The sequence below is a fragment of the Hibiscus syriacus genome, unplaced genomic scaffold (genome assembly GCF_006381635.1).
Source record: "Hibiscus syriacus cultivar Baekdansim isolate YM2019G1 unplaced genomic scaffold, ASM638163v2 tig00011247_pilon, whole genome shotgun sequence".
NCBI classification, from domain to species: Eukaryota; Viridiplantae; Streptophyta; class Magnoliopsida; order Malvales; family Malvaceae; genus Hibiscus; species Hibiscus syriacus.
Genome location: NW_024062246.1, coordinates 41,625 through 50,262, shown reverse-complemented (window position 1 = coordinate 50,262; position 8,638 = coordinate 41,625).

Here is an 8,638-nt window from a genome sequence, read left to right as displayed (position 1 = left end):
ATACCATTGCAGTAGCAAATACTGATGGAAAATCAAACCTATGGCACCAAAGGCTTGGCCATATGAGCGAGAAAGGGTTGGAGACACTTTTGTCAAAAGGGAAGCTGCTAGATCTAAAGAATATAGATGTCAGACTATGTGAGGATTGCATCTTTGGCAAACAAAATAAAGTCAGTTTTGCAAAGATTGGCAAGACACCCAAGGCTGAAAAGTTAGAGTTGGTTCATATTGATGTATGGAGACCATCTCTAGTTTCATCTCTTGCAGGCTCACTATATTATGTCACATTCATCAATGATTCTACAAGGAATGTGTAGGTTTATTTTTTGAAGAAAAAATCAGAAGTCTTTGATACCTTCAGAAAATGGAAGACCATGGTGGAAAATAAGATTGGTATGAAAGTCAAGCAATTGAGGTCTGATAATGGAGGGGAGTACAGAAATAGTAGATTCAGAGAATTTTGCGCAAACAATGGGATCAAGATGGAGACAACAGTTCCCATGACACCGCAGCAGAATGGCGTAGCAGAGCGTATGAACAGAACTCTGAATGAACATGCCAGCAGCATAAGGATACATGCTGGATTGCCCAAATTGCTATGGGCTGAAGCTATCAACACTGCAGCTTACCTGATCAATCGTGGGCCCTCAGTTCCCTTGGATGGTGGAATATCAGAGGAAGTTTGGAGCAGAAAATAAATAAATTTTTCACGCTTAAGAGTGTTTGGTTGTATTTCTTATGTACACATAAATTCTGCTGAAAGAAGTAAACTTGATGCTAAGTCCAACAAATGTATCTTTGTTGGTTATGGTGGTGATGAGTTTGGTTACTGGGACTATGAAAATAGAAAGATCATCAGAAGTAGAGATGTCATTTTCAATGAGAATATGATGTACAAAGACAGGTCAACCATAGAATCAAGTAGCTCCAATACCGAAGCTGAAACAAAAGAATTTGCTGAGTTTGAGGAGATTTCTGGAAATGATGTTTAGATCAGTCTTGAAGCAGTTCAAGAAAAACAGTCACACCAGAACTGAGACACTCCTCCAGAATTCCTAAACCAACTCAGCGTTATTTGCCTTCTTTACACTACTTGTTGCTGACTAACAATGGTGAACCAGAGTGCTATGATGAAGTAATGCAGGTGGAGGATTCAGTCAAGTGGGAGTCTTCCATGAAAGATGAGATGGATTCGCTTATGTCAAATCAGACGTGGGAATTAGCTGAATTACCACCAGGAAAGAAAGCGATCCATAACAAGTGGGTATACAGGATCAAAGAAGAGCACGATGGGAGAAAACGCTACAAAGCAAGATTGGTTGTCAAAGGTTTTCAACAAAAAGAATGTATTGACTACAATGAAATTTTCTCTCCAGTCGTGAAACTGTCTACAATCAGACTGGTGTTGAAAATTGTAGCTGCAGAGAATCTATATCTTGAGCAGTTAGACGTAAAGACAGCTTTCCTTAATGGTGATTTGGAGGAAGAAATCTATATGAGGCAGCCAGAAGGCTCATAGAGGCAAACAAGAAAAACACGATATGTATGTTGAAGAAGAGCTTGTATGGTTTAAAACAAGCTCCTAGACAGTGGTACAAGAAGTTCGATAGCTTCATGGGTAGCAGTGGTTTTACCAGATACCAAGCAGATCATTGTTGCTACATCAAGAAGTTCGACAACAACTTCATTATTTTATTGTTGTACGTTGATGATATGCTCGTTGCAGGTTCAGACATGCAAGAGATTATAAACTTGAAGCAAAAATTGTCGAAGCAGTTTGCAATGAAAGATCTGGGCGTTGCAAAGCAGATTCTTGGGATGAGGATTAAGAGAGACATAAAGTTGGGGACTTTGATGTTATCACAGGCTGAGTACATCAACAAAGTACTCTCTAGGTTCAACATGCAAGATGCTAAACCAATAAGTACACCTTTAGGTGTTCATTTTAGACTCTCCAAAGAACATTCACTAAAAACGGAGGAAGAATGTACACACATGGTGATGGTGTCGTATGCCTCAGTAATTGGAAGTATGATGTATGTCATGGTTTGTACTAGACCAGATATTGCTTATACAGTGGGAGCAGTTAGCAGGTACATGAATAATCCGGGCTAGGTACACTGGGAAGCAGTCAAATGGATCCTCATATATCTGTGGGGTACCAAAAACAAAGTATTTTGTTTCAAATGTGGAGATACGATACTGACATGCTATGTAAATGCTGACTTAGCTGGAAATGTTGACATCAGAAAAAGTACTACAGGGTATGCCTATACTCTAGGATGTACTACAGTGAGTTGGGTTTCTCAACTACAGAAGATAGTTGCTCTCTCCATAACTGAAGCAAAATATTTCGCTGTTACGGAAGCCGGTAAGGAGATGGTTTGGCTCCAAAATTTCATGGAAGAGTTAGGTAAGAAACAAGAAAACAATGTCTTGTATTGCGATAGTCAAAGTGTTATCCATCTATCGAAGAATCCTTCTTTTCATTCCAGGACGAAGCACATATAATTGCGATATCATTTATCTGGTCTCTTCTGGAAGATGGGATTTTGAAACTTGAAAAGATTAGTGGAGCTCAAAATTCGGCAGACATGTTAACAAAAACGATGACTACTGACAAACTGAAGTTGTGTTTAGCTTCAGTTGGCATACTAGAGTAACAAGACCAGAAATGCTGCTGCATTGATCGAGGTGTGAAGATAGATTAAAATCAGTCTTCAAGTGGGAGATTGTTGAATGTCAAAGTTTGGCACCAAATGATGCATGGTTCAAAGTTTGGCAGTTTTTTGTTGAAAAATGGTAAGAGGAAATTACCAAATTTAGTCCCTGCACTTTAGGGTATTTACAAGATTAGTCTTTAAGCTTCAATTATAAATACTCTAACCCATTTAGCTTCAAAATCATCCCAAATCATTTCTTTCTCCCAATACTAAAGAGTTTAGAGAGTTTTCTTGTGAGTTGTGAGTGTTTTGTAAACACCTGTAAATTTTCTCTCTTTAGTAAAAGATCTGCAGTAGTCTGGAGACGTAGGCATAATTGGTTGAACTCTGTTATCAATTTCGGGTATTATTTTTCCTCTTTTATTTCACATTCTCACTAATCTGGTTATAAGGAAATTACTCATTTAATTTCCCAACAGTTGTTGCTGGAAGGTGATGTCGGATTTTTAATTCTCTATTGAAACTGCTTACCAACTTAGAGTTGGTCCTACTGTCCCATCGAATTCAAGTGTTTGGAAACTGATCAATAGCTATCGTGGTTGTAAAAAATTAAAGTATTTCTCTCACTCACTTGCTCTTGCAAACTCATGACTAATGCTCAGCGTGTTCATCGCCATTTCACTAAGGATGGAAGCTGTCTGGTTTGTAATGGTGGGTTGGAGGATGTTTCCCATGTGTTCCGTGGGTGTCCAAGAATAAAGGCAATATGGGCTGCTTTTGTATGAGCAGATCGACTTAACGAATTCTTGTCCTTAATTGAAAATCGTGGTTCACTGTCAATATCTCAGATGCGTCGAGATTCGTCGCTCATACAAGAAATTGGGATGTACTCTTTAGTGCTCTTCTTTGGAATATATGGATTGATCAGAATACGTGGGTATTCCATGAATCTTTGAATGACCAACACTCTATCCTAGTTAGATGTACACGTTTACAAAGGTTGTATTGTACTGCTCATCCGGAAGTTGCCCATACGAGAGCTATGTTGAGGTCGATTACACAGGCTAATGATGTGCCAGTTCATTGGAGTAGCCCACCTCCAAGTTGGATCAAAATAAATTCCAATGGGAGATTGATGTAAGGCACTTGTACCTTATCGATTGATTGTGGATCCAGGAAGGAAGCAAAACAACCTGCATAAGTGAATGGCTCAAAACAGATGGTTAAGAGTGGTAAACGTATGGGTGAATAGGTAGGCTATTTAAATAATGCGTGATGGAAGCGGAAGATGGTTGATATTGCTATGGTTTATGGTTGATGAAACATATGGATGGTTGTGAGGTAGTATCTTAAAGAAGACTCAAAGAAGAACCAATGTTATAGAGAGCAAAGACCCAGACTTTATATTGCTTCTTTAAGGGGTGGTATAAAGGACTTTGACCCACTAGTTATAAGAACTAGGAACCAGAAGTATCAAGGGGAAAGGGGTTGACGCCACAAGTATTAAAATACTTGATAAGTCGATAAAAGTCACCAGGACTTCAGAAAGAGAATAATCTCACTTATATTAATAAAAAAAGGTCTGATTACAAATGAAATATGATGGCCTATTTATAGTTTTCAAAGGGTATAGGCCAACTAAACACTTGATGGTTCAGCCAAGGTTAAAACCCCTTTAAAAATACATGATTTTTGATGAAAATATATGATTTAAATGAAGGCACATGCTCTTGGCCAAATGGTTATGTGCTGGTTCGGCACTAAGGATGATTTGAAAGCATTTAGAAGTTATTTGGGCGTCAAAATGAAGAGGAAAGAGTCTTTGGCCGAATAGGAAGCATCCCTTGGTGTTTTGGCGCCAATTTGATGTCACATGGAGTGCACATGCTTGAATGATGCACATGGCAGCCTACTTGAATACACATGGGTCTTATTGCAATGTTTTGGTGATGTTACAACCATAAGATGATGTCTTGAAGTCCATGGGCAGCCTAGAGATGAACTAGTTTCAAGGTAAGCTAGGTGAGTGTCTTGGTAGCTAACTAGGTGAGCTATAACTTGATGAACTCAAGCTAGTTAGCTTTGGTCTTCTCAGCTCTTAAACTACTCTCCCAGCTACTTCCAGCTACCTTTAGTCCACTTTTCAACACTTTGGTCCGAAGTTCTCCTCCAGCTAAGTTCAGCTATATGCTAGATCCTCCAACTAAGTTGAGCTTTCCTTAGTGTTCCACGAGCTGCCATTAGCTGTTTGTGAGCTGTATATGACGTCCAAATACTCTACCAAGCTGTCCTAACGTGTGCCATGCTCCAATGTACCTACATGTACAAAGAAAACAAGGTAATTCAATGGCATTGAGCTTCTATGAGCTAATTACCTTGCTGACATGCATGATCGTGGTTTTGTGAGATATGAATGCATGACATGATCTAAGTATATCATCATATACCTTATGTGAGATAATGTATATGACTTAGGAGCTGAAATGAATGCAAATGAGCTAACAAGTGAATGATTAAGCAAGCTGCCATGTCATGAATGTATTGAAACATACTAAGATGAATGCAAAACGAATATGAAACAATAACATGCTTGAAGTATCTGATATAGTCACGTCTACACCAGATCCGGAGGTCATGCCACACGGTCCCATTACTAGGTCAAGGGCCAAACAATTCAGGGAAGCGGAAGATAGTTGATAAGGCTATGGTTATGGTGATGAAATAAAAGGATGGTTGTGAGGATAGTATCTTGAAGAGATCTCAAAGAAGAACCAATGCTATATAGAGCAGAGACCCAATCTTTATATTACTTCTTCAAGGGGTGGTATTAAGTACTTTGACCCACTAGTTATATGAACTAGGAACCAGAAGTATCAAGATGAAAGAAAAGGGGTTGACGCCACAAGTATAAAATACTTGATAAGTCGATAAAAAGTCACCAGGACTTAAGAAGAGAATAATCTCACTTTAATTGAATAAAAGGTCTGCTTACAAATGAAATATTCTTTCCTATTTATAGGAAATGGAAGGATTTGGCCGAATGGTTACAAGAGGTTTCGGCCAGCCCTTGTGCCTCTATAAAATGACATAATTTAATTTAAAAAAATAGAGAGGATGGTTCGGTTTAAATGGAGGAAAATATCCTTTGGCCGAATAGTGCTTGTACCCCTTCAAGTTGGCGCCAAATTGGAGAGTAAGGAGTGCTTGGCCGAATGGTAAGAGGACTCTTCATCTTGGCGCCTAAATGAAGTCACACGCCAATCACATGGTGGTCTGGTCACAAGGCGTGCACATGGCCTCTCTAGGATGCTTGTGGTGTAGCCTTGCGCATGCAATGATGGCTGATCATGGGTTCCATCTTAGGCGTGCATGTGTCTCCTTCCAAGCTAGCTTGAGTGTTGAGCTAGCTAGCAAGAATGGGGCTGTTTATGAATGATCTTCCTAGCCGAGTCCCTTTGAGCTCCATAACAGCATGTTCAGCTACATTCAGCTACCTTTGTCATCACTTTTAGCAACTCAGCTTCAAATAGTCCAACTAGCTAAGTTTAGCTAGCCTGAAGCTTATCCAGCTGAACCGAGCTTCCCTTAGCATTCCATGAGCTGCCTTGTACTTTGTGAGCTGTTTGTGAGCTATGCATGACGTCCAAATCATTCACCAAGCTACCTCAACGTGCATCACACTCCATTGTACCTATATGTGCAAGGAAACAAGGTAAGTTCATGATATTGAGCTAAAACGAGCTAAATACCTTGCTGCCATGTTTGTTTATGGTAATGTGAGCTAAGTATGATGGTCATGAGCTAAGTACATCATCTCCTAATATGTGTAAGATAATGTATAAAGCCTAAGAGTTTAACATGAATGCAAATAAACTAATGAAATGCATTATAAGTATACTGCCTTGATGTATATAATAATCATGCATAATATGATAATAAAACTATCCTAACATTCTTAACATATTAAAATAACAATGTGTAATATGAATTCATACTAAGTTACTCTTTAGCTATTAAAACATTATATAACATAACATTAGAGAGTGTTAAGTTATCAAATGAATCAAAAGCTTCAAGACACTTAGTTAAGAGCACTTCCCTGAATTGTTTGGCCCTTGACCTAGTAATGGGACCGTGTGGCATGACCTCCGGATCTGGTGTAGACGTGACTATATCATCCCCCCCTTCTTTTAAGCGATTTGTCCCCAAATCGTGTCCATCCTCAAAGGGAGATAAGTCAGTGATGTTGAATGAAGCACTGACGCCACCAAACTCACTGGGCAATTCAATTTTATAGGCATTGTCGTTGATCTTTTCTTTAATCTGAAATGGACCATCTCCTCGGGGTAATAGTTTAGACTTCCTTTGGTTTGGGAATCTTTCCTTCCTAAAGTGTACCCAAACCCAATCTCCTACGTCAAAAGTTACCTTCTTCCTTCCTTTGTTTGCTTGTTGTTCATATTGTCTTGTTCTTCTCTCAATATTGTCCTTGACTTGTTGATGGAGTCTTTTAACAAATTCTGCTTTGTTCTTTCCATCTTTGTTCACTACCTGATCATAAGGTAAAGGAAGTAAGTCCAAAGGAGTTAAAGGATTGAAACCATACACTACCTCAAATGGAGAATGTTTAGTTGCCGAGTGAATGGTTCGGTTGTATGCAAATTCCACGTGTGGTAGACATTCTTCCCATGTCTTAATATTTTTCTTGATGATGGATCGTAGTAGCGTTGATAAAACTCTATTAACTACTTCAGTTTGACCATCCGTTTGAGGATGACATGTAGTAGAGAATAGCAGTTTTGTGCCTATTTTACTCCACAAAGTCCTCCAAAAATGACTTAGGAACTTAACATCTCTATCTGACACAATAGTTCGAGGAAGTCCATGTAACCTTACCACTTCTCGGAAGAATAAGTTGGCAACAAAAATAGCATCATCAGTCTTGTGACATGGTATAAAGTGAGCCATTTTGGAGAAACGATCAACCACCACAAATATTGAATCCTTTTCACTCTTTGTTTTTGGTAAACCTAAAACAAAGTCCATTGAAATATCTATCCATGGCATGGTTGGTATTGGCAAAGGCATGTATAATCCATGAGGCATGACTCTTGATTTTGCCCTTTACATACTAAACACCTTTCACATACCTTTTCTACATACCTTTTCATCTTTGGCCAAAAGAGGTGTTCTTTCAGAATGCTAAGAGTCTTTTCAACTCCAAAGTGTCCCATGAGTCCTCCTTCATGTGCTTCTTTGGTTAACACTTCTCTTATGGAACCTTGTGGAATACATAATCGTCCTTCTTTGAAAAGATATCCATCATGCTGATAATACTTATCATGAGCAACTGTTTCACATAACTTATACCTTTCTCCAAAGTCCAAATCAGTAGCATAATGTTCCTTAATGAATGAAAAACCAAGAAGTTTGGAATCCAAAGTGTTAAGTAAGACATACCTGCGTGAAAGAGTATCTGCCACGACATTATCCTTTCCTCTCTTATAGTGGATGACATAGGGAAAAGACTCAAGAAATTCAACCCATTTGGCATGTCTCTTGTTGAGTTTGTGTTGTCCTTTGATATGCTTTAATGCTTCATGGTCAGTGTGTATCACGAATTCCTTTGGCAATAAATAGTGCTACCAAGTTTCCAATGCTCGAATGAGTGCATACATCTCTTTGTCATATGTTGGATAGTTCAGAGTTGCACCATTTAGTTTTTCACTAAAATAGGCAATGGGTTTTCCTTCTTGACTTAGAACAGCACCAATTCCAATTCCGGAAGCATCACATTCAACTTCAAATGTTTTCTCAAAGTTTGGCAAGACTAGTAATGGGGCCTTTGTCAAACAATCTTTGAGTTCGTTGAAAGATTTGTCTTGTTCATTGCCCCAAGAGAAGTTTGAATTCTTCTTAATAATCCCTGTTAAGGGTGCAGCAATGGAACTAAAGTTTGGTACAAACCTTCTGTA